The sequence below is a fragment of the Pantherophis guttatus genome, chromosome 4 (genome assembly GCF_059756535.1).
Source record: "Pantherophis guttatus breed Tessera chromosome 4, ASM5975653v1, whole genome shotgun sequence".
Classification (NCBI taxonomy): domain Eukaryota; kingdom Metazoa; phylum Chordata; class Lepidosauria; order Squamata; family Colubridae; genus Pantherophis; species Pantherophis guttatus.
The window spans coordinates 110,453,487-110,478,064 of NC_142066.1; the positions used below are offsets into that span (position 1 = coordinate 110,453,487).

General features: G+C 37.3%; 1 protein-coding gene across 13 annotated transcripts in view; it reads right to left on the reverse strand.

The window, feature by feature from the left end:
• The window catches only part of RARB (retinoic acid receptor beta), a 559,406-nt gene that overhangs the window by 204,559 nt on the left and 330,269 nt on the right, over nucleotides 1–24,578 (reverse strand). The gene's annotated exons all lie outside the window — the stretch shown is intronic.

Here is a 24,578-nt window from a genome sequence, read left to right on the forward strand (position 1 = left end):
AGAGCAGAGTGAAATGAAAATATGGAGTGGAGAATGCATTCACAAAGCACTGGGATTTACAAGCTTAGAACAGAATTAGAGGCATCTCTTGATTTAGCTCTGGCTGCTTCAAGTTTCTCTGCTTTTGTTGTATAACCAGCAGTATATAGTGAAGGAGATCCCTTTGCCCAATTGGCAGTTGGGGTGATGCTGACAGTAATGTCTTTCTTCCCCATGTAAAAATAATTGTTTATTAAAGACACATTCTATCCCCTTCATGAAAATACATGGCAATTCAGTCTTTTTATTAAAAGGTTTGCAGAATATACTTAACAGAGAGACCCAAGAATTTGGGTCCAGTGGTTAAGACACCAAGACTGAAATCAGGAGACTTTGAGATCTAGTTGTGAAGTCAAACTAAAAACGTACTGATGGAGGAAGAAGCACAGACTTCTAAGACACCTGCAAATTTCCATTCATCATGTTTTTATCAATTTACACTAAACTGCAGGTAAGGTTATTTTTGTGCTGGTTAGCAATTGCTTGTGAAACATTTTCACAATTTGTACTTTTCTTCATCTGCTATTAACATAATGTAATGACTTCATATAGGCTGAATGCATAATAATTTTTCCACAGTTTATATCAATGAAGTAGAAGTATCATAATAAATATATGAAACATATGCAATGCATTTCCTGTGCTGACACACATTATGAGTGGAAATGCTCTAACTTTTAAAGCAGCATAAATGAGGGAGAAAATAAATGATGTGGCAACATCTTCAACATCAGAAAATGGCAGAAACCAGAGATTTGTTCCTGATATGGCTACAAAGTACTGCGTGCACAGCAATGTTTTAAGCACAACATGAATCTTCGTATAATGACTATCCACCTGCTCCAATTTCAATATCATAAAAATAGTAATTTTTCTTAGGTATTAGAACTACCCACAAAGAGGGATATAATCAGGGATCCACTGAATTTGAAAAAAGTACCAGTGAGTGCCACATGTTTTTGAATATAACTTTTTCTCTTCAAATTTAAAATGCTTTAAAAAAAGATATTCAAAAAATCTTGAAAACGTTTTTTTACAATTTTGGATCTGCTTTTCCCTAGCCAAAGAATGTATAGGTAGTCTCACATTGTGGAATCTGCCCATTATAGTCATAAGTCGTGACTGTGGTACAGCAGGTCATCTCACATGACCATCTCAATTTCACCTTTTTTGCAGAAGTTGTTAAGCTAATTACCATGATTGTTAAGTGAATCCATGATCATTACGCACACATTTTTCACTATTGGAAATTTTTGCTGAAAACCAGAAGTAAATGCCAGGTTTTGTTAAAAACATAAATTTTGTTAGTGTGAACTTGGGAAGTTAAAACCAACCATAAATGCAGATGGATTGCCAAATTCCCCAGAATGTAGTCATGTAACTTGGGAGACATTTTTCAGAACATTGGAATCAGATTGGAAGTACCTTTTGTGAGGTCATGGTAACTTTCAATGGCTCCTAAGTGACTGATAGTAAGTTGAGAGCTACCTGAATATGACTGATATAAAGATTAATGTGAGAATGTGTGTTAATGTTTGGATTTACTATACAACTTTCCTAATATAAACTGTATTAATCACAATAAACCTGAGCAGGCATTCTCAACACAAATATTCATATGTACATCAAATTTAGCTATATACTGCTTTAAACACTTATAAAGAATGATGCATTCCATTAATTGCTGATGCCAGTGCCACTGTGGTGTACAATAATTTTTAATATTCAGAAATATAATACATTGTTAAATATTCAAGAAATATTTCCATTCTGAAAATATATTTTACTTCCCAAGCTGCCAGGGCAGCTTTGCTCAGTTTTGCATGGCAAATAGCATTGGTTGATAGGCTCTGTCCTTTCAGGTGAACAAGTGACAACCATGGAAATGCACATTGCTCCATTTACAGAGACATATGAAAAAGATTTACCTCTCCCTGATTATCAGATATCCTGAACAATCAGATCTGGACTATGACCTGCAGGAAGAAAAATCCAGTCTGGTTCCAACCCCAGAAGAAAAGTGCTGGAAATAAAATGGAGGCCGATTGGAAAAAAGGACTACTGTTTATTGATAAGCAGAAACAACAACAGCATATTCTTCTGAAACAGCTGAAACATTTGATGAGTATATGTATTTTTATACAGTTCTGAGATGCTTCAAGGGGTTATGCAATGTCTATAATACACTTAGGGGATTGTGCAATGTAGTACTGTAAGCTTTTGCTATTCTTGTGTTTTTTGCTATTCTAATGATGGTGGGTTAATTCTATTATGTCCCAAAAGTCATGTCCTGTTCTTAGAATTTGGGGTGGAGGGGAGATGTAAATTCCTAATTCCATCATCTGCAGTTGAAGATGTTTTGTTTGTGAATAGGCCCATTAAGAAATAGATTTCTTAATGGGCACAAAATATCCATCTCTAAAAGACTTCAGGCATCTGCTGGAGGCTGTTGGACTGCTTTCTGCCTTTCTTAAGTTTTTTTCTCCATTTCTCCTTTGGGGAAATATATTATTATTATTATTATTATTATTATTATTATTATTATTATTATTATTATTATTATTAATTAAATTTTTATACCGCCCTTCTCCCGAAGGACTCAGGGCGGTGAACAGCCATGATTAAAATACATACAATATGAAAATTAAAATATTTAAAAAATAATTAAATCAATTTGGCTTCCCAATTTTAAAACCCCATACCCATAAAATTAATCAATTAAAATTTTAAGCCAGCCCGGCTTGCTGAAACAAGAAAGTCTTCAGAGCCCAGCGGAAAGTACGGAGGTCCGGGATCAGTCGTATCCCTGGGGGTAGCTCGTTCCAGAGGGTGGGTGCCCCCACAGAGAAGGCTCTCCCCCGGGGGTCGCTAGTCGACATTGCTTGACCGATGGCATCCTGAGGAGACCTTCTCTGTGGGAGCGTATTGGCCGGTGGAAGGTTATCGGTGGCAGGTGGTCTCGTAGATACCCAGGCCCTAAGCCATGGAGCGCTTTAAAGATGAGAACCAAAACCTTGAAGCGCACCTGGAAGACCACCGGAAGCCAGTGCAGCTTGCGCAGGAGAGGTGTTACATGGGAGCGCCATGTTACCCCCATAATCACCCGCGCGGCTGCATTCTGGACCAGTTGGAGCCTCCGGGTGCTCCTCAAGGGGAGCCCCATGTATTCTACCTCTTTTAATATTCCCCAAAGTATTTCATTCTCTGGGGGTGGGGGTGGACGATTATTTCTTACAGACCAAATGCCACTTACAAATGAACTACCATTTATTACACAGCATGAGGCTAGGTATTTTTGCAGCAGCCTATAAGATCTGCCAAACCTTAACAGCTCAGGTTCCTGCTACATATGTCAGCACTTCAAGCTGCATTTACTCTAGTGCTGACATGAGAAGGAGAAGCAGAGGTGTCTGGAAAGGGACGTTTGACTTTTCACCTACTTATTTTCCCTGGAGATAATATCCCCTAGTAGATGGGATGGGAGGGGGGAAATTCCTTTGAGCTGGAGCAGTAGATTAGGGGTAGAGTGACTTGGAAGATGGCCAATGAGTGCAGAGGAGTGGGGAATGGAAAGGGAGGGTTTTGGGTCTGGAAGTCAGTGTTGGCTGCGATGGAGTCAGAGTTAGAATGTCGTGCTTAATAAATGGGAGTTTTTCATCAAATACTTTGTTTGAAATGCAATTTATTTGAGACAACCTCGAAACCTGACAGACAGCCAACATTCCTTTCCAAGCCAAACTGGTTGACCTCCAGATCTCCAGCTCCCTGCCAAATGTATGGAGTGAGTGGAGAAGAAGTCCGGACATCATGGCGGAAAGCAAACTGTCCGAAGAGAGTTTCATTCAGGCAATTGGAAAAGAGCCAGTCTTGATCCCAGCCAGTTTGGATGCTACGGAGCCTCAACCCCTGCCTCCTCCAGTGAAGCTGCAAGACAGCCAAGGTCAGACGATCGTGCCATGGAAAATCCCCCAGGTTCCAGAGGTCTTCGCCCACCTAACTGAAACAAGGGGGATCCCAGATGATGGAAATCAATCCCCCGAATCGTATGACAGTGAGGACGAGGGTGAAGACGACCCAATGGTGAGTGGACCCATCCACCCTTTTCTCTTCCTTATACGCCTAACGGCCCCACAAACAGGGACCCAAGGAAGCCCCCTTCCTCAGTCAGTTTGACCAATTGGATGGAAATGTTGAAAGAAACCTGGGAGAACGTCAAGAAAGCATTGGCCAAGGTGGCACAATCCTATAAGAAACAAGCAGATAAGCACCGAACTCCCCAAAGACCATTCCGAGTGGGAGAGAAGGTCTGCTTCTCCACCAAGTATTTGAGACTCAGACTCCCGAGCAGGAAACGGGCCCGAAATTTATAGGACCATTCCCTATAGTAAAAGTAATCAACCCGGTTACAGTACAACTGCAGCTGCCCCGACTACTAGGGAGGATACACCCCGTTTTCCACAGTAGCCTCCTGAAACCTGTGGTGGGGTCAACTTTAAGGCCAGTGCCACATAATCCCCCCAGGCCCCTGGTCACTGGGGGCCACACTCACTATGAGGTACAATGATTTCTCGATTCGAGGTGGCATAAGGGACACCTCCAATACTTAATCAAGTGGAAGGGTTACCCCTTGTCAGCAAGCCGACACTCCCAGCCGGGGATAGCCACACCTCCGGAGAAATCCAGGAGGTTTCATTGGCGGGGGCCGGGAGAGACAGGAGGTCCCTCTGACCGGCTCGATGCCTCACCAACAACTGAACTGGGCAGATCAACCAGGATTAAGACACGCCCTGGTCACCTGCGTGATTTTGTATGTAAATATGTAAATAGATAGAATAAGTGCCTTCTGGGAATGGAGGGGTGTTATGTATGTATCTATTTTGTGCAGGAAATTCAAATGTACAGTGAATTCTGATTGGTTCTTGGTTGCCTCTGAAAAGTATATATAAAGAGGGCTGTTGCCTGTGTTTCTTTGCTGAAGTCTCACCCTGAATGAAAGAGCTGTTGTCACTAGCTTGCTTGTGCCTCTCGTTATTCCCGCACTACAACAAATAGGATAATTTCTAGGATAATTTTTAAATGGAAAAATATTGTTATGAATGTTGCATCTAACAAAGAGATGTAATAGATTCAGAAGATAAATGTTACTTTAAAAAAGTAAGTATCATTTATGTCGTGTGAGATGGGGGAGGTCTCACTAAGAAACAAAACAAGGGAGAATGAAGCTGGATGCTTTTATGCCATTTTTCCCAGATGGCCTCAAGTGAGAATAGAAGGGCCACATTTGTAATTCCTCTGTTAACACAAATGTTTCCTTCCTCTTGGAAAAAGGCATAAGGCTAATTGCTCTCTAGGAAACTGACTTTAAGAAAGAAAAATATTAGCTAGTCAGTAGCTGTATCTTTAACATAATGGGTTATTTGACAGCTATGATTTAATTTGGCTTTATTCAAAACAAGATATTAATGAGAATATGAATGTGTGTAACTTGGCATATTGACTTTGTCATTAATCTGTCCCCGGACACACGCACCCTCCAGATATGAGTTCAAAGGAGTGTTGGAAGAAATATCCTTCTAGGTTCTGCTCCAAGTGGGGAAACAGACACTGGAAACATGGAGACTGCTTGGAAAGATGGTTTAATGGTGGACAGGATCACATGGCTTGAGTTCCTGAGCAGAAAAAGGGCTGATACAGTAAATCTTCAGGTTTTTATGCTCTCTCTGGCTCTGCATTTCTTGGGGCCCAGAAAGAGTTTCCTGATTGGTTGTCAGACTCCCAGGGGGTGGGGGCCTTGCTGGCTGATGGTCACATGTGCTTCCCAGGTCACATGTGGTGAGTTTCTGCTGCTATTGTGTAGAGGGCTAATCCTATCTTAGTTGGAACTTTGGCAATTCCTACTATGGCTCTGCCTGAAGGAGGTAGATCTTTGTTATGTAGAATAGACTGGCCCAGGCCTTAATGGCCCATTGACAAAGGGTGGGGGGCAGGAAGGTGGGAGCTGCTTTGTCTGTAAAATATGCTTCTCATATTTCTCATCCAGGGAAATATAATATTCTGTCTTTTTCATATTTCCTAAAATATTTCACTCTTCCAGGAAAGGGGTGGGTGCTAACTTCCTACAGGAGGAAAATGAGTTTGAGTCAGCAGAGGAAAAAGCAGAGTCAAGCAGTCAAGTGATGGCCTAGAGTGCTAGCCTGACTGAGCAGCTTCAGCTGGGTTGATTGGACGAAGGACAGGTTGAAGATGAGCAAGGCAAGCTACAGCTACAGTAAATTGGCCAGGAGCCTTCAGGTAAGGACCATGAGTAGCATTAGCAATGAGGAGAATGTGGAGTCCCCTCAAGGATATAGGGCAGAGACAGTCACAATGCCAGTCAGCTAGACTTTTCGTGAGGAGGCAATCTTGCCTCTCTTGAAGGGCTACACTGGCATTTCCTACTTAATCTGCTCCCAAAAACATGAGTGTTGCTGGCAACGTGCCCAGTTCTGTGCCTTGTGTGCTCATGCCATGTATCCTGACCTGTTCAATTTGTGGACTGCTTTCCTGGACTTTGTGTTTGCCTGTTTGACTCTTGCTCAGAGACTCTTGCCATGCTGAGCTCAGAATCTGACCCTGCTTTCTGAAGACCTGTTTGGGGGGTTTGAATAAACACCTGTAGAATTCTTGGTATACATGTGTGTGAGGGGAGCAGGGCAGCACAGATCTATTTCAAAAAACAGACACTGTCAGAAATGGAAAAACTACTTCTGGAATATACTTCTCAAATTAGTTGTTTTATTTTTAAAAAGATCTTTGCTGTAACTACAGCTAATGAGTGCTACTGAAATATTGATTTCAACTGGAAAATTAGAGTATTCTTATTTCTACTAAACTGTCCTGCTTTTGCTTTCATGGCAACCCTATATGATTATTTAAAGAGCAAGATAAAAACCCAATAAAGGGTCCTTAAATAAAGAACCAATAGATTTTCTATAGTGAATTAATATTTAGTTGATTTCTAAAAGATTATTCTTAGTTCAACTCTTGATTTTTTACTACTTTCCAAGTTATGTCTATATATTTTATGAAAGCTGCATAAAGACACTTTTATTATTTTTCTCCCCATTTTGGCCTGTTATTGAATATTGACCAAGCACTTTGTGTAACTAATTGTCTTAAACATATCCCACCATGTTATTTCTGATACAACTTCCTTAATGGAACCAAACTTTGGTGGGAGTGCCTGTGAGTGCTTACAGGTTTCCTACTGGAAAAATATTAATTAAGATGATATCAAACCGAACGTGTGGGAGAGAGGAGTTATTTATTTTGTGAGCTAAAATTTTAAAATAAAAACTACAAGTCTAGTATTATCTATAAATACTTCAGAATACATAAACTTAAAACTTAATATTTATATAAGCCATATATTTCTGCTCCTCTCTTTGAACATTGTGATTCATATTGAACATTATTTAAAATAATCCTGTCATTAGATAAAAATATGACTTCCTGAACAAGGTATTATACAATAATATATGAAATCTCTTCTCTATAGATATTTATGCATTTATTTACAACTCCCTATTAGGTTTACCTTTGTATTGAGTTTACTTTGATTTATTATTCTTGGAATTTCAAAATATTTAAAATCCTAGAACAACTAAAAAGGCAGGAAAATCTTTTCATAAATGAACTAAACTATGAAGCAGGATTTTCTTGGAAAATTGGCAAAAGAACATAAATAATCTGTGTATGAATGAATCAACTGCATGCTTGTTGCAGTTAACTTCTGCTAAAAATAAAAGCTGATGCTCACCACAGAGCAGAACAAAAGAAAGACAGGAAAAAGTAATTATGCTGATTCTTCTTATACCTGTAGTTGTGCCCAGAAGGCAGAAACAGGCACTTTCCTTTGAAAACCACAGCAATGTTTTCTCTTTGGAATAAAGTGCTGGGTTTCCCTCAAAAAAAGGAGACCAGTCAAAAGATATATGAAAACCTCCTTTACAAATTCTTTTGAACAAAACTCTTTAAAAAGAGAAGAAGAAAATCTTTAGTTCTTAAAATGGAATTTTAGCTTCCATAAGCAGCAAATCCCATCAAAATGCTGATGTTAAAATGAGGAAGAGTTTTAGAAAGTCTGCACAGAGTTAATAAAATGACCTTTACCAGTCATAGAAAGGTAAATTATACCTTATCAAATATACCACAGTATAGTACCAAGTAAGAAGCTACTTTATGAGCACATATTTAGAATTCAATATAATAGCATCTGATTTAATCTAGTTTATCCACATATCTCTTTTCTTCTATATCCCTATCTTTTAAAATAATTAGAAATATGTTTCTTTATATGAAATATTTAAACCTAACTAAATCAGCAATCAGCAATAAATAAGAAATGGATTGTATGGCTTTGTAAACTACATACTCTCAATAGGTCTCATAAATCAATGAATTAGAAAACTATTTCAGTTTAACCAACATGTTCTTTATTGTTTGTGCTTTTAATCACAAAATAGCATATTATATATTCAGAACAGTTACATCTAATTCACAGCAAACGTCTTAGTTTTACAGGTTGACTAACCAAATGAAACAGATCAAAAAGCAAATCCATGTTAGAGATCTATTCTTGTCTTGCTTGTCAGAAAAACCTTGCATTAACTTATAAAGTAGAAAATGATTATTTATGCCTAAATAATCTGGTATTAATACTCTTATTTTATCTATCAGCTAGGTGTCCATCAATATCCAACAATCAGAATAATGCAATGGGAGTTCATATACATAAAATTATCCAAACAGACCTCTAAATGCTAATAAAGTAAAACACGCAAACAATAGGTCAATGCGTTTTGTATAATTTGTGTTCACTGCAAAGAGCAGGCAGTTTTTGAGAATACTATTTACACAAAATCAATTTTACAAGCATCTAAATAATTCAGGAGTACACCTCAATAATAATTAAATTCAGAATTCAATATAATGGTCTCTAACCTAATCTAGTTTATCCACATATCTGCTTGCTTTCAGTTTTTATTCCTATCTTTTAAAATAATTAGAAATATATGCCTTTATATGAAATATTTAGATATAGCTAAGTAAGCAGCCGCTGCTTATCAATATGCTGATTAATACATTATCTAACACTCCCGTTATAACCACTGGTGTATAAAAATATTGGAATGATCAATAAGCTTATTATGGAAAGTTGACATTATTTCAGTTTCTCCAACAGTGGAATTTATTGCCCAAAGATGTCATAGCTTTTCCTTCATTCAAGTTCAAGTGACAGTTATATCTATTAGGGAGTTGTAGCTTGGATTACAGTACTGATCACAGGGTTGGCTCTTTCCAGCTCTAGGAATTCTGATGAAAAAATTACAAATGAATGACTTCCAATTTTATAACATGTATTTGTATGTTTAAGATAAAAAATGGCGAATTTCTTAACATTTTGGCATCTACTTGACATTACAGAGAAGAAAGTCTGAGTCAGCTAGCACGTGGAAGGCATATACCTAAACTCCATGAAAATTAATGCAAAATAACACAATCTCATTCTAGACTAGAGAAAGGGAAACACCAGTCTTCTTGTGAGTAACTACAGCATCAGAATATGAGTGTCTACAGACTCATTGAGAAGTTGGAGTAGATGCCTGCAGGATTATCTTTATCAGGCTTGTATATACAAGCAATCCCCTCTCTTCCAGCCATTCTCCCCAGCTGGGATTTAGCTCATTGACCAGGCAGAGAAGAAAACTTGCTCCAGATGCTGGAGTCTTACTCAAAAGGAAGGAAGAGGTCAGAACTATTAAACTCAGGAATTGGTTATATATTCAGAGCTGAATATATTGAGATCATTAGTGTGAGAATAATAGAACAAGTTTTAAATTGCTACTATTGCTGCCAAAACAATATACAGTATATCACAGAAGTGAGTACATCCCTCACATTTTGTAAATATTTAAGTATATCTTTTCATGTGACAACCCTGAAGAAATGACACTTGGCTACAATGTAAAATAATGAGTATACAGTTTGTATAATAGTGTAAATGTGCTGTCCCCTCAAAATAACGCAACACACAGCCATTAATGTCTAAACTGCTGGCAACAAAAGTGAGTACACCTTTAAGATAATGTCCAAAAGTAGCTGTTTTCCCTCCTGGTGTCATGTGACAGATTAGTGTTTCAAGGTCTCAGGTGTGAAGGGAGACCAGGTGTGTTAAATTTGGTGTTATCGCTCTCACTCTCTCATACTGGTCACTGGAAGTTCAACATGGCATCTCATGGCAATGAACTCTCTGAGGATCCTAAAAAAGGAATTGTTGCTCTACATAAAGATGGCCTAGGCTATAAGAAGATGGCCAAGATCCTGAAACTGAGCTGCAGCATGGTGGCCAAGACCATACAGCGGTTTAACATGACAGATTCCACTTAGAACAGGCCTCGCCATGGTCAACCAAAGAAATTGAATGCCCGTGTTCAGTGTCATATCCAGAGGTTGGCTTTGGGAAATAGACGTATGAGTGCTGCCAGCATTGCTGCAGAGGTTGAAGGGGTGTGTGTGGGAGGGTCAGCCTGTCAGTGCTCAGACCATACACCGCATGCTGCATCAACTTGGTCTACAGGACCATCGTCCCAGAAGGAAACCTTTCTAAAAATGATGCACAAGAAAGCCTGCAGACTTAGGACATGGATTCCTGGAACCATGTCCTGTGGTCCAATGAGACCAAGATAAACTTATTTGGTTCAGATGGTGTTAAGTGTATGTGGCGACAACCAGGTGAGGAGTACAAGGACAAGTGTGTCTTGCCTACAGTCAAGCATGGTGGTGGGAATGGCATGGTCTGGGGCTTTGAAGTGTTTTCACTTTAAGTGTTTTCACTGTCATTGTTCCAAAAAGCTCTAATCAAAATATTTTACAAAAACTTCCCAATAAACTGATTGTATTTATTGCTTATAAGCATTAGTACAATAAAAGTACACAGACACCGAATGTTCTAGATAAACAAAAAAGGACCAGTAATACAAGTATAATAGAGTTAGCAAATTAGGTTTTTAAACAGCTCAAATGAACCCATAAATAGGCAACTGTGTCTATTTTGTTCTTTAAGGAATATATATCTGAGATATATTTAAGTCATTAAATATCAGAGTAGCCGAAACAACATGGCACTCTTCGTTAGCTGTTGTTCCCTAGAGACTAATGTTGCTTTCCTCACTGCAGAAAGCAGTTCAGTGTTTTTGTCAATACATGTAGTGTAGTAGAGAAAAAGAAATTTTGTTGAAAAAAATAGAGTGGTACATGAATTGCTTAAACTAAAGAACTTGGACTGTGGCACAATATAGTGATGTGTTTTTACCTCTAAATTAAAGCTATTAAATTCCTCCCTATTATGTGCACAAATGAGAGATAAATAGTGGCAGAGTTGTTAAACTGGTGGCCCGCGGGCTAGATGTGTCATGCGCAGGCCACACTCATCCCGGCTCTGCAAAGGCAAAAAATGTCATGATATGTCATATGATGTCACGTGACATGATCGGGTTTGACACCCATGGTAACAGATAATAACAGAGTTGGAAGGGATCTTGGAGGTCATCTAGTCCAACTCCCTGCTCACACAGGAGACCTATACTAGGGATTCGATCCGCCAAACTGCTGACCTTTTTGATCAACAAGCTTAGTGTCTTAGCAACTGAGCCACCTAGCCAGGCAGGTGTAGAGGTGCAATACTTCAGATCTGATTCCTAAAGTTGTTCTGCGCCTGTCTGCAATTCGTTAAAGCAGCCATGTTCTAGGATTATGTCAGAGCCTGACATATTGGTACGACTTGATTTGATGCTTATGCATCAATTGGCTGAGAAATGGTGTGGTGTAAAACTGAAACATTGCTCTCCTTTGTAGGGAACAATTCTTATAATATTGCTAATTGTAGTCTGTGACCTTGATTGTCATCAATGGGTTTGTCAATATTCAATACTGGCTCTAGCCTTGGCTTCATTTATTTATAATCAATCCTTATGTGTTAAGGGTTTTGTGATTATAAGGACAAAGCTAATTATTTGGCATATAATTAGGAATGCTCTTTTTATATCTTTAACTGAAGTACAATGCTATCAATTTTACAGAAGACTAAAAACATGCCGTAGGAACCTCACAATTATAGTAACATAATTCTGAAAGCAAAATAATACTTAGCCACTGAAAAGGATACTTAATCAATCAAAAATTATATAAAAATGTGGAAAATAAAACTACCAAGAGAGGATGAAAATCTCTCAAGACTGTAATGAGCTGATTTTCTTGATAATGACAGATCAAAGCTAAAGTGATTAACTGATAAACCAAAACTGAGGCAACTAATATGCCTCTATGATATTGTGGCTGCAAAAATCTGCCCGTTGTTCACAGAAAATGATTATCCTGAGCCAGAGAAAAAGAGATTTTCAGCTTTAAGTCCATTACTGAATTCCCTTTCCCTTTCCTATTTATAGATCTGTGCTTTCAGATCAAAGGCAGCAGAAATGTAATGCAAGTAAAAGTGTGAAAGAGAATATCATGAAATATTCATTCCTACTAACTAGATATAATTTTGATTATGTTCTTTTTTCATAAATTAAAAATATTTTTTCTGAACCATCCCTAACTGGTCATAGCACTGTATAATATCTGGAAAAAAAACCAGAAGATGGTTCAGTTAAATCTGTGACTGTTAGAATCAAATAACTGGAGCTGCATCCAAAGAAAAATATTCCAAAACATAAGTTTAAAACAGAATTACCGTATTTTCCGGCGTATAAGACGACTGGGCGTATAAGACGACCCCCAACTTTTCCTGTTAAAATATAGGGTTTGGGCTATACTCGCCATATAAGACTGCCCCTCTTCCAATGCACACCAAATAAAAATTAAAAAACATCAACTGGCTCACCTACAATGTAAAAGCAGCTGTGCTAGACCCAAAATGGCCCCTGTAACAAGCAGGAACCTCACATAGCCACAAAAAGCCCCCCCAAAAAACTTTCACACTCTAAACACACACAACACAACACAACTGGCTCACCCACAATGTAAAAGCAGCTGTGCTAGACCCAAAATGGCCCCTGCAACAAGCAGGAACCTCACACAGCCACAAAAAGTCCAAAAAACCAACTTTCACACTTTACATATACAAAATTCCACATACAGCTTTGTGAGATTTTGTGTGTTTGTGTAGTTGGAGTGAAACACTACAGAAACACACTAAATCTCAGAAAGCTGCACAAATATTGTTTTATTTTATTTTATTTTTATTTTTATATGAAAGCTAAATTTAAAACTTCCTAAACTTTAAATGGCTAGGTCTAAAAAAGAACAACTAAAAAAACCCCAATTGACTATTTTTTTTAAAGCTCCCAAAGGGGAAAAAAACTTACCCAATAGAACAGGGGTCTCCAACCTTGGCAACTTTAAGACTTGTAGACTTCAACTCCCAGAATTCCTCAGCCAGCTTTGCTTTGCTGGCTGAGGAATTCTGGGAGTTGAAGTCCACAACTAACTCCTTGCTTGATTGCAGGCAGGGAGTTGCTTGCTTGCCTGAATAGATTCAGGCAAGCAAAGCAAGGCAAGCGTTGCGACTAGCAGCTGAGGTAAGCAAGCTGGAGGGGGAAAACTTTTTTCCTTCTCCATGGCTCTGGCCATCCCAGCTGAGTTGCAGGGAACTCAGCTGGGATGGGATCAACCGTCAGAACTGGGACCGTCAGAGCCATGGTTCTGGCGATCCCAGCTGAGTTGCAGGGAACTCAGCTGGGATCGTCAGAGCTGGGATCCTCAGAATAAAAGGTAAAAAACTTTTTTTCTTTTACATGGTTTCTGGCGATCCCAGCTGAGTTGCAGGGAACTCAGCTGGGATCGTCAGAGTAAAAGGGAAAAAACTTTTTTCCTTTTACGTGGTTTCTGGCGATCCCAGCTGAATTGCAGGGAACTCAGCTGGGATCGTCAGAACTGGGATCGCCAGAGTAAAAGGGAAAAAACTTTTTTCCTTTTACGTGGTTTCTGGCGATCCCAGCTGAGTTGCAGGGAACTCAGCTGGGATTGTCAGAGCTGGGATCCTCAGAGTAAAAGGTAAAAAACTTTTTTCCTTTTACGTGGTTTCTGGCGATCCCAGCTGAGTTGCAGGGAACTCAGCTGGGATCATCAGAGCTGGGATCGCCAGAGCCATTTAAGGCTCGTCAGAGCCTTTCGGGCTGGTCTGCCTGGTTACAGGAGAACTACACCCGGCGTATAAGACGACTCCCGACTTTTGAGAAGATTTTCATGTGTTAAAAAGTCGTCTTATACGCCGGAAAATACGGTACTGTATTTCTATGAACCTTTCATATGATATACTCTAAAACTCTAAAACACCCTGTTATTAAGACCAGCTGCCTGCAATTACTGCAGGTTCGAATCTCGCCAGGCTCAAGGTTGACTCAGCCTTCCATCCTTTCTAAGGTAGGTAAATTGAGGACCCAGCTGTGGGGGCAATAAGCTGACTTTGTATAAATATACAAAAGGATAAAGGCTATTGCTTAGCGCATTGTAAGCCGCCCTGAGTCTCCGGAGAAGGGCGGCATATAAATCAAATTATATATATATACATACATACATACATACATACATACATACATACATATATATATATGTGTGTGTGTGTGTGTGTGTGTGTGTGTGTGTGTGTGTGTGTTTTTCTTCTAGCCAGGTTTTCCCTACGTAGCCAAGGTTTTTTTGTAGCTCCAGCTCAGTAGAATCTCATCTACTCTGTTCTGGGCTTTTTTCTTTTCTAACACCTAGCAAGCTCTCACTGCTAGGTGGGAGACCTAAATAGATCCATTTCTAGCTCGTTAGCTGTCATCAGTAGGCCACACCCATATCCTCCCTGTAAAGGCACAGTATCAATTTTCTTACTTCTTCGTAGGGTTTATGTGTGTTTTTCTTCTAGCCAGGTTTTCCCTACATAGCCAAGGTTTTTTTGTAGCTCCAGCTCAGTAGAATCTCATCTACTCTGTTCTGGGCTTTTTTCTTTTCTAACACCTAGCAAGCTCTCACTGCTAGGTGGGAGACCTAAATAGATCCATTTCTAGCTCGTTAGCTAGAGCTTGCAAATTGCTCCTGGAAGCACGAAGCCGAGAACACCAGCCTGAAGATGACGAATGAGACTTCGTCGAAACGTCGCCAAGACACTTCCAATTTTACGTGGGAGAAGACCCGAATAACCAAAGACCTACATACAAACACCCGCGAAAACCTGAGAAAACAAATATATATATATATATATATATATATATATATATATATATATATATATATACTCTATTTTTGTTTCTGACTGATATAAATATATTATATATATATATCAAATACACACACACACACATTATACACACACATCCTGATATACATTGCAATTTTTTTAAAAAAAGAGTAGATTTGCTTATGAGCATGCAATCTCTAACGCAATTCAACTGCTACCACAAACTCATGGTGAACGTTTCTATTAGCTTATTTCCTCAAATCCAATTCTGCCAAGCTGTCTAAAAGTATGTGAATTACTACTCAAAATTTTCAGTCCACTCAAACTTTTTTAAAAAGATAAATACAAAGTATGAAGAATACTTTTTGTTTCTGCTTATAAGCAGCCTTTCCCTGAGCAAGTTCCAACAGTAGCTGTCATTAACAAAATGTATTGGTTTGTTCAAACAACTGCAGGTCACATTACTCCTTGATAAAGCAAAAAAAAAAAAAAAGTAAAAGGGATACTTAGGCAGGTTATTAATCACCTACTTGCAATTTTCTCTGGGACCTAAAATAAATATGTGCCATACCAGATTGTAAAAGAAATAAAAACTGTAAAAGAATAAAAATAATCAATGCGAATCCCAGTAATATTCGGAAAAGAGCATAACTTCATTGATCAAATAAAGTAAAACTAGGTTATTACAACATTTGAATATACATAGCTCAATGGTAATATGATCGAATCCTAGGAACAGGCAGAAAATTGTAAATTCACTTTGCCATTCTAAAGTCTTTATTTTGATCCAACCATTTTGATGCATTTTATTGCATTTCCAGTTATTGTATTACTTCAAAATACTGTGGACAAATTCATCAATTTCACCTTTCTTTAATCTTTTCATTTCCCCAAATGTAAATCTATTTAGGCTGCTTTTAATTTGAACTTGCCAAAAAGTGTCAGTGAAATAACTATACAGTACTTACTTTCTTGCATATTTCCCATAACATACATACTTATTAACTATCTGTGTAAGTCTTTTTGCAAGTCATATTCCCTTTAATATGAATATCTAACATCTTTATTCATGTATGCTTTATTTTTATTTCATGAAGTTATGAATTACACAGTGCAGATCTTCACATTTAAGGGTATTCTAGTTCAAACAGAGTTTGAGGAATTACATACAAATAGTCCTCAATTACCAACCACAATAGGGATCGGTAACTCTGTTGCTCAGTGATATAGTGAAATGTCATATGATGTACTAATTTATTAGGTCAATCGTGGTTGCCGTCATTGTTCGAATCACCACAGATCTTTAAGCACTATATCACATATCCACAACTTGTGACTACCTACAAGCTTCTCCACTAACTTTACTTTTGAGAAACTAGGTGTGAAGTTGCAAATCGTGATTGCATGACCACAGAATGTTGAGACCATCCTAAGTCCAAGGTTGGTTGCCAAAGGCCCAAATTGTGATCACATGACTGTGGGAACACTTTGACAGCTGCAATTTTAAGCTTCCCTTTATTAAGCTTCCCTTTTCAATGCCATTGTAACCTTGAGTGGTTGCTGAATGAATTATTGATAAGAAGATACTAGCTGCTCACATTAAATTCATATAAAAATATATGACTTTTTCCCTTCTCTTCTTCACAACTCAATATCCATTTGTAATAAAATTATGTTGATCATTGGTCATCATAAGCAAACAGTTTAAAGAACAAAAATAGAAGGAGTTGGTAGCACTATTCAGATTAACACATTTTATTACAAGGCATTAGCTCAATTTAATTGGCTAATGCCAATTAAACGGCTACAACAAGCTTTCCTTCTCAAAAGACCTTAAATAAATACCTTAAATAAAAGGTATCCTCAAAAGACCTTAAGGATAAATACCTTAAATAAAAGAAACATCATAAGGCAAGTGTTGGAGCAAGCTTAAACCATGATTTCACCATGAATGTATGGTGATTGCATTCTATGCCACAGTATTTGATGTTAATTGCTCTGAATTTAAATCAACATGGCTTTTTGCAATGCAGTGCAACTTTAATACTGAGCAATTTTAATTTAATAGGCTGCAGTCATACATACGTAGCTAACTTGAATAATGCAGGTATTTCTCTGATAAAGAACTATGGTACACCTTGTAAGTTTACGAATAGAGGAAACATTAGGACAGGGATGGTAGGCACACTGGTGCTCTTATGCACACCCCTTACAGACCTCTTAGGAATGGGGTGAGGTCAACAGTAGACAGTCTTAGGTTAAAATTTTGGGGGTTTGGGGATGAAACCACAGAGTCAGGTAGTGCATTCCAGGAATTGACCACTCTGTTGCTGGAATCATATTTTCTGCAATCGAATTTGGAGCGGTTCACTTTAAGTTTGTATCTGTTCTGTGCTCGTGTATTGTTGTGGTTGAAGCTAAAGTAGTCATTGACAGGTAGGACATTGTAGCAGGTAATTTTATGAGCTATGCTTAGGTCATACCGGTGGCGGCGTAGTTCTAAGTTTTCTAAGCCTAGAATTTCAAGTCTGGTGGCATAAGGTATTTTGTTGCAAACAGAGGAGTGGAGGACTCTTCTTGTGAAATATTTCTGGACACGTTCAATTGTATTAATGTCCGATATGTAGTGCGGGTTCCAGACAGATGAGCTGTATTCAACAATTGGTCTAGCAAATGCTTGCTATATTTTTTCTTTATTAAAGAGACACAGTCAAGATTAGTGGGTGATTAGTTAGGCAGATTTTTAAGGGTTATCTGTTGAAATTTCAGCTAAATTATTTAATCCCATAACAGAAGAAACATCCCTTATGGTGACGCTCAGGAACATCTTGCATAACATCAGGCACCTTTCATTTAAAATGTACAAAAAACACCCTTAAGAAGTGATAAAGAATCCCTCTATGAATCAGCACTCAGGCATAAGCATTAGATACAAAACCAAACATGTGTTTATTTATCAAGGGATATATCAACATCAGTGGAAGATGTAGCATAAACACAGTTTCCCTTTGCTCACTTTGGAAGAAGCGACATTTTTATAAAGTTCGCCTTCCACAATCACCACAAGGATTCAGCCATTCTATAGAAGAAAGACCTAAAGTTAAGAGGAATTCTAACAAAAGTTGAATGTAGCATATTCTGGAAATCCCTTAAATCACGGAACTGAATTTTCTTGGCATTTGGCCAACAGTGTTCAGCTGTTAAGAGAAGGATTCTGATAGAAACTCAAGATAAAAGCATAGAATTAGAAAACTTATTAGCAATCTGTAATAGTTACAGAATAGTATGTGTATGTGTGCATGTATTTTTAATACAATACAGCTTCCTTACATGACAGTATAAATCACCTATCATGCAAGATTACGAGGCTGATACTAAGACTGTTTCATAAATAATCTGATTAACATAGATTTCTAAAGGAGGCTCAGACCAAAGAAGAGTGGGAGATTATGAGCTTAGGAAACTGGAAAAATAGAACTACCATGAAAGGAAACTGTCAAGGTGGATAAAGGGGAAAAGGAGAAATCATTAAAAAGAAAAGGCATGACTGTAACCTCTGCAATTTATTAACTTTCAAGTGAAGGTCTTGCAACCAATTTTGCAATTTTTCCTTATTTTCAAAAAGTTATTCCTAACCTGCAGGAAGGCTAAATTCTGGGAAGAACCTATCTGGACATTATTCCCTTCTTTAGCAATAATGAAATGAAATGGGATATACTCTCTCTCTTTGTCCTTCTCTCATTTTTCACTGCTATTTTAGAAGATAACACCTAACCAAGGGATCTTGAGAATGTGGAATTGCTTTTACTATACCTCAAGTATTTGAATAGAATAAGAATACTTTATTGACTAAGTGTGATTCGACACACAAGGAATTTGTCTCCGGTGCAAAAGCACTCAGTGTAATGCAAAGCAGCAAGTAATAATAATAATTGGTATTTGTATCATTATATTGGTATCATTATGATATTAGTATCATTATGATACCAATAAAACCTGATATTAACAATGAGAAGGATAATAATGCTACAGCCATATAGCATGCATATATATACTTTGACAAATTCATATAGCCTCCCATCTTAACAATATGGACTCTATACATAAAATCATTAAGCAATTAAAATGCATAGTTGCTGAGTAAAACTATTGACATAGATGTTTATATAGTTTATATTATACAGAATCCTTTAACAAATTTGGGACCATAGGACTTCATGGCCTACAGAAGGCCAGCAAGCTCTGGATCAGCTTGGTCTCTGAAGAATATTTCAGGGCTAGGGGAAATAAGACACATCTTCCAATCTCTACCAGCTGACATTCTTTGTCTCATGGGACCCATAACATGCCCAGTATGTTATGGGTCCCCTGAATTGGATAGTACAACCACATGGAAGAAGATGGTCCCTCAGGTAATCTGGTACCAAACCATAAAGGGCTTTAAAGATGACAAGCAACATCTTGAACTGGACAGAGAAACATACTAGCAATTCATGCATTGGTATTATATGTGTCAAAAATCTGTTTACTACTAATGCAGCTGTGTTTTGCACTAGTTGAAGCTTGTGAATACTTTTCAAGGACAGCCCTTTGTAGAATGCATTGCAGTAAATCAGAATACAGGTACAAGGGCATGTGTGACCATGAGCAAAACATCAATCCTCCTAGTCATGGCCACCACCAGCTAGTCTAGCAAAAAAAAAAAAGTGAGTCTTGAAATAGCTTCTTTGAAACTACTTTTTCCTGTAGAATTGCCTCACATGGAGATTCAGTGTCTAGTATAAAATATCCATTATCCTACTTTTATTGCTAGAAGCCCAAATTCTGGGCATCAGAGAAACCCATATTTTCTCTATCTTTTTTCCCTAAATGATGGGAAATGGGAGATATAGTGGGCTTCATGTCTCTTCTCTCAATGGGATCCACTTCACTTCATTGAGCAGCAACTGAGATTTCAAATGTCTTTGATTTGCCTTTCTAAAAGGAAATATCTGTATGATGTCTTGAGTTGGACAGGAATACTTACCTCAAGGCAATCATCAGAGGTGAAGTGGCAATCATAATTTTGAATCTTTTTGGTAACTGGGAATTTGAATGACTCTATTCTAATTGGTTCTTGCAATAAATATGCACATATTATACTTTACTTAGTCATTCAGCTGATAGTATGACAGATAGATCAAAGAGAGATAGTAGCTCACTTCCTAATATTTTTTGTTTATAATTTAATGTTCTGTCTTAGCCTTTTATAATGATATTAATTTTTTATACTTTTTAGAATTTTTAAAACATTTAAAAAGTATAAAAAATTAATATCATTATAAAAAGCTAAGACAGAACACTAGATTATAAACAATGAAGTGATCAAATTACTGTGATATCAGGTCTGATTTAACAACCCTGTTTTAAAGAACTTCTGGAAGGTCAAAAGAGTTGGAACCAATCTCACATAAGGCAGGATAAGGTACCATGGGGCAAGTGCCATGACAGAGGCAAGTGCTACTGATGGCACTTACTATACGAAATAAAAGGTCGTATTTTATATAAATCTGACTTTGAGATTAATAAGAATATGAGTTAAACTTTGAGAGTGTAACAATTGGAACTGCTAGATGAATTGGGCTGAGAAAGAGAAACTGGCCCAAGGTCACTCATCTGACTTTCATGGCTAATATGAGATTGGAATTCACATTCTCCCGCTTTCTAGTTAACTACTAGATCGAGTGTTTTTTATCAGGGCAACCTGCTCTACCTAAATATGGGACAGAGCATTCTGCTTCCACTTATAATATAAATGATGGAAAATGGGAGATATAGTGGGCTAATATAAATTTAACTACTAGATCAAAGTGGCTCTGTTGAATAACCATGTTTTCCATTAATATTCCCTTTTGTAATTTCAATAATTTCACCTCGCCACTGAGCCGAGGTGGCACAGTGTTTAGGGTACAGTACTGCAGCTACTTCAGCTGACTGCTAGTTCAGCAGATCAGCGGATCAAATCTCACCGGCTCAAGGTTGAAGAGTGGGCGACATAGAAATATGAAAAATAAATAAATAAAATATCATTTTCTTTGCTTTTTCTTTTTGTAGTTGATGCAACTTCTTATAATCAAATAGTTTAGTATTTGATTGGTACTAAACTGTTAAGAAATAAGTGGATTAAGGCGTGCTTATTATCTGGATTAAGAAGTTATGATTTCTGCAAAAATATGAATGTATTCAGCTAATAATCAAAGATAAATGAAATCAAGCATGTTTTATTATTATTAAAATAGTATAACAGTAACATTCATGAACATTTGTGTTTGTGTGTTGACTTGGTTCCAATCAGCTAACCCTGATAGTGAAATACACAATTAAGAGAGAATAGCCATTTTAGAAAAAGTTTAAAATTGCTAGTTCTTCTACAATACTCCATTACATAAACAGTCAAACAGATATAATTGGAAAAAATGACAGATGCTAAACTATGGACTAATTGAAGTGCAACTATATAAGGGCATTACATTATTATCCTAGTGATGGTATAAACATGCCTAGGATCCTTGTTTCAAAGATTTCTATCACTTGTTTCCAAGAGATCAATTACTATGTAAAATCATCTGAATAATTTCAGAGCTATGGCAATTTTTCTACATAATGTTATTGATCTCACTGTTCCAAAGGTCTGGCTTATGGTTCTGGCACAAATCTAAAGAGAGAAGTGGGCAGTTGCATATGACCATACGCCATGTGGTTGTTAAAATAGCCTGAATGTAAATCAAATTGGGAACCAGATGTTTGTAGCAACTAGTTGCATGGAGATTAACATTTTACCACAATCTCCCTCCATATACACAAGAAACTAAGGGAATGGTAACATTTCTCTCATTGTATGGCTTGCCAGCTTCTTGTACAGATTATGTGATAATAATAAACAGCCATTCTTAAAGCAATGAACTGGAAATCTTCAATACAATCATAACCTCTTAGAAGTAAAAATAAAAACCCATTAAACTGTGTATAAATTCAGTATTTAGTTCAATTCTTATTATTTAAATATACAACGCAAAAATATGGAGAGAAATATATAAATTTCAGTATCATCAATAAACATGGAAGAAATGTGAGCCCATAAAAGTAATTGGATAAAGACCCTTAACCTTGGAGTCATTATATCAATGTTAACAATAAATAAGACTTTTACAAGATTAATGCAGGAAACTCTTTTGAACAGGCTTCTCAAAGCCTAATTTGGGTTTTAAAAGCAAGAATGAGATTCAGAATTAAGCCAATGAAGAATCAAAATTAAATTCACTAGAATTAAATTCAGCTGACATCAAAACGTAATCAAATGCAATCAAACTGTGCAGCTGAGATTGGTTGATAATGTAAGAGTAAACAAATAGATGACAAGCAGAGAAAGAGATGAAATGCTGAAACAAAAAAACCAAAGAAATTATATCTAGTAGCAGGTGCCAAGCAAACAACCAGAAGGCAATATGTAGGAAATCATGAAATCTTGATTAAAGTGGTGTCCAAGGTGATAAGGTATCTTAATGCCTATTTGGTTGGAAATAAAGGATCCTTGTAATTGAAATAGTAGTTCTATTATTTCTCTGGATTAATACAATGCTACATATTGAATCCGTCTAATCTTAATAAAATCTGCTGATGGAAAGACAAATTATAGATAAGTCATCTACCTAGTCCTCTTAAGTAGTGTCTCCTAAAAGCAGATTTTAAAAGTAAGCAATAAGGAAGATATGCTATAGTCACATCATTGTACAACCAGCCAAAGATTGTCTACTTCAACAATATACAAGCTGTGATTCTAATGCTGCATGTATTTGTCAAAATCCTTCCTACTTCCCAAAAACTGTAGTTCAGTTTGTGATACCTTTAGATGTCAATCAACTGAATGTTTTTGGGGGAAGAAGAAGGTCTGTAAAACATTTATAAATCACTATGCTACTGGCCTAATGTAGTAAAAAACAACAACAATAAAAACGCATTCTACACCTGCATGAGGAGCAGAAAAAAAAATCCTAGCTCTATCTAACATCTTATTGTCACAGTTATCTAGTCACATTTTTCTCTTCTCAAAAATCATTCTGTGACCTTAGTCATTAAAAGATTCTCAATTCTGGCCTACTGAGATAAGTAGCAATTAACCAGGATTTGAGGGACTTGTGTAGCTTGCTCATTTTGGACACCACCTTAATGAATTAGGGGAAATTTGTTTATCTCTTTGGAACAAAATCAATGTGTTGCCAAAAGGTGTAATATAGACAAAACGAACACCCTTAATTATGTACGCATGAAAGTAGGTAAGCCATTAGTTTTTTTTTTTTTTTAATTTGATTTATATGCCGCCCTTCTCCGGAGACTCAGGGTGGCTTACAATGCGTTAAGCAATAGCCTTCATACTTTTGTATATTTATACAAAGTCAGCTTATTGCCCCCACAAACTGGGTCCTCAATTTACCTACCTTAGAAAGGATGGAAGGCTGAGTCAACCTTGAGCCTGGCGGGATTCAATCTTACTTTGATTGCAGACAGCTGGTCTTAAATTACAGAGCTCTGTATGTTGAGCTATCCAGGCTCCATTTTAAAAAATGAGATGGTGGTAAGCAACACCAGGCCTAATCCATCTTTGCCAGCCCATGAATGGAAGTCATGCCTATTTGCTGCTGCCTTCCAGGTCATTGATTAGCCAACAGTTTTATGTAGTTTTAAGCTCCAGCTGGAGATGCTGAGGATTCAGTCTGAGATTTTCTGCCTGTAAATCATGAATTAAACAAATAATTTATATAGCTGTTCAACTCACACACAATATTATATAGGTAAAAATATTTTTTATGAGACTTTACTATCATGTGGGATGTGATGACCCATCAGGTATTTGAAGGGGGATAGAAAGATTAATGATCAAAGATATCTGATAAACATTGCTCGGTCTCCCATCTTTTTTTTCTTTTATAGGAAACATTATGGCACTGTAAAGGTTCTGGACATTAATAACATTCTAGAATTAGAATAACAGAGTTCGAAGGGACCTTGGAGATCTTCTACTCCAACCCCCTGCTTAGGCAGGAAAACCTATACCATTTTAGACAAATGGTTATCCAATCTCTTCTTAAAAACTTCCAGTGTTGGAGAATTCACAACTTCTGGAGCAACTTGTTCCACTGATAAATTATTCTGTCAGGAAATTTCTTCTTAGTTCTAGGTTGCTTCTCTCCTTGATTAGTTTCCATCCATTGCTTCTTGTCCTGCTCTCAGCACATGAATT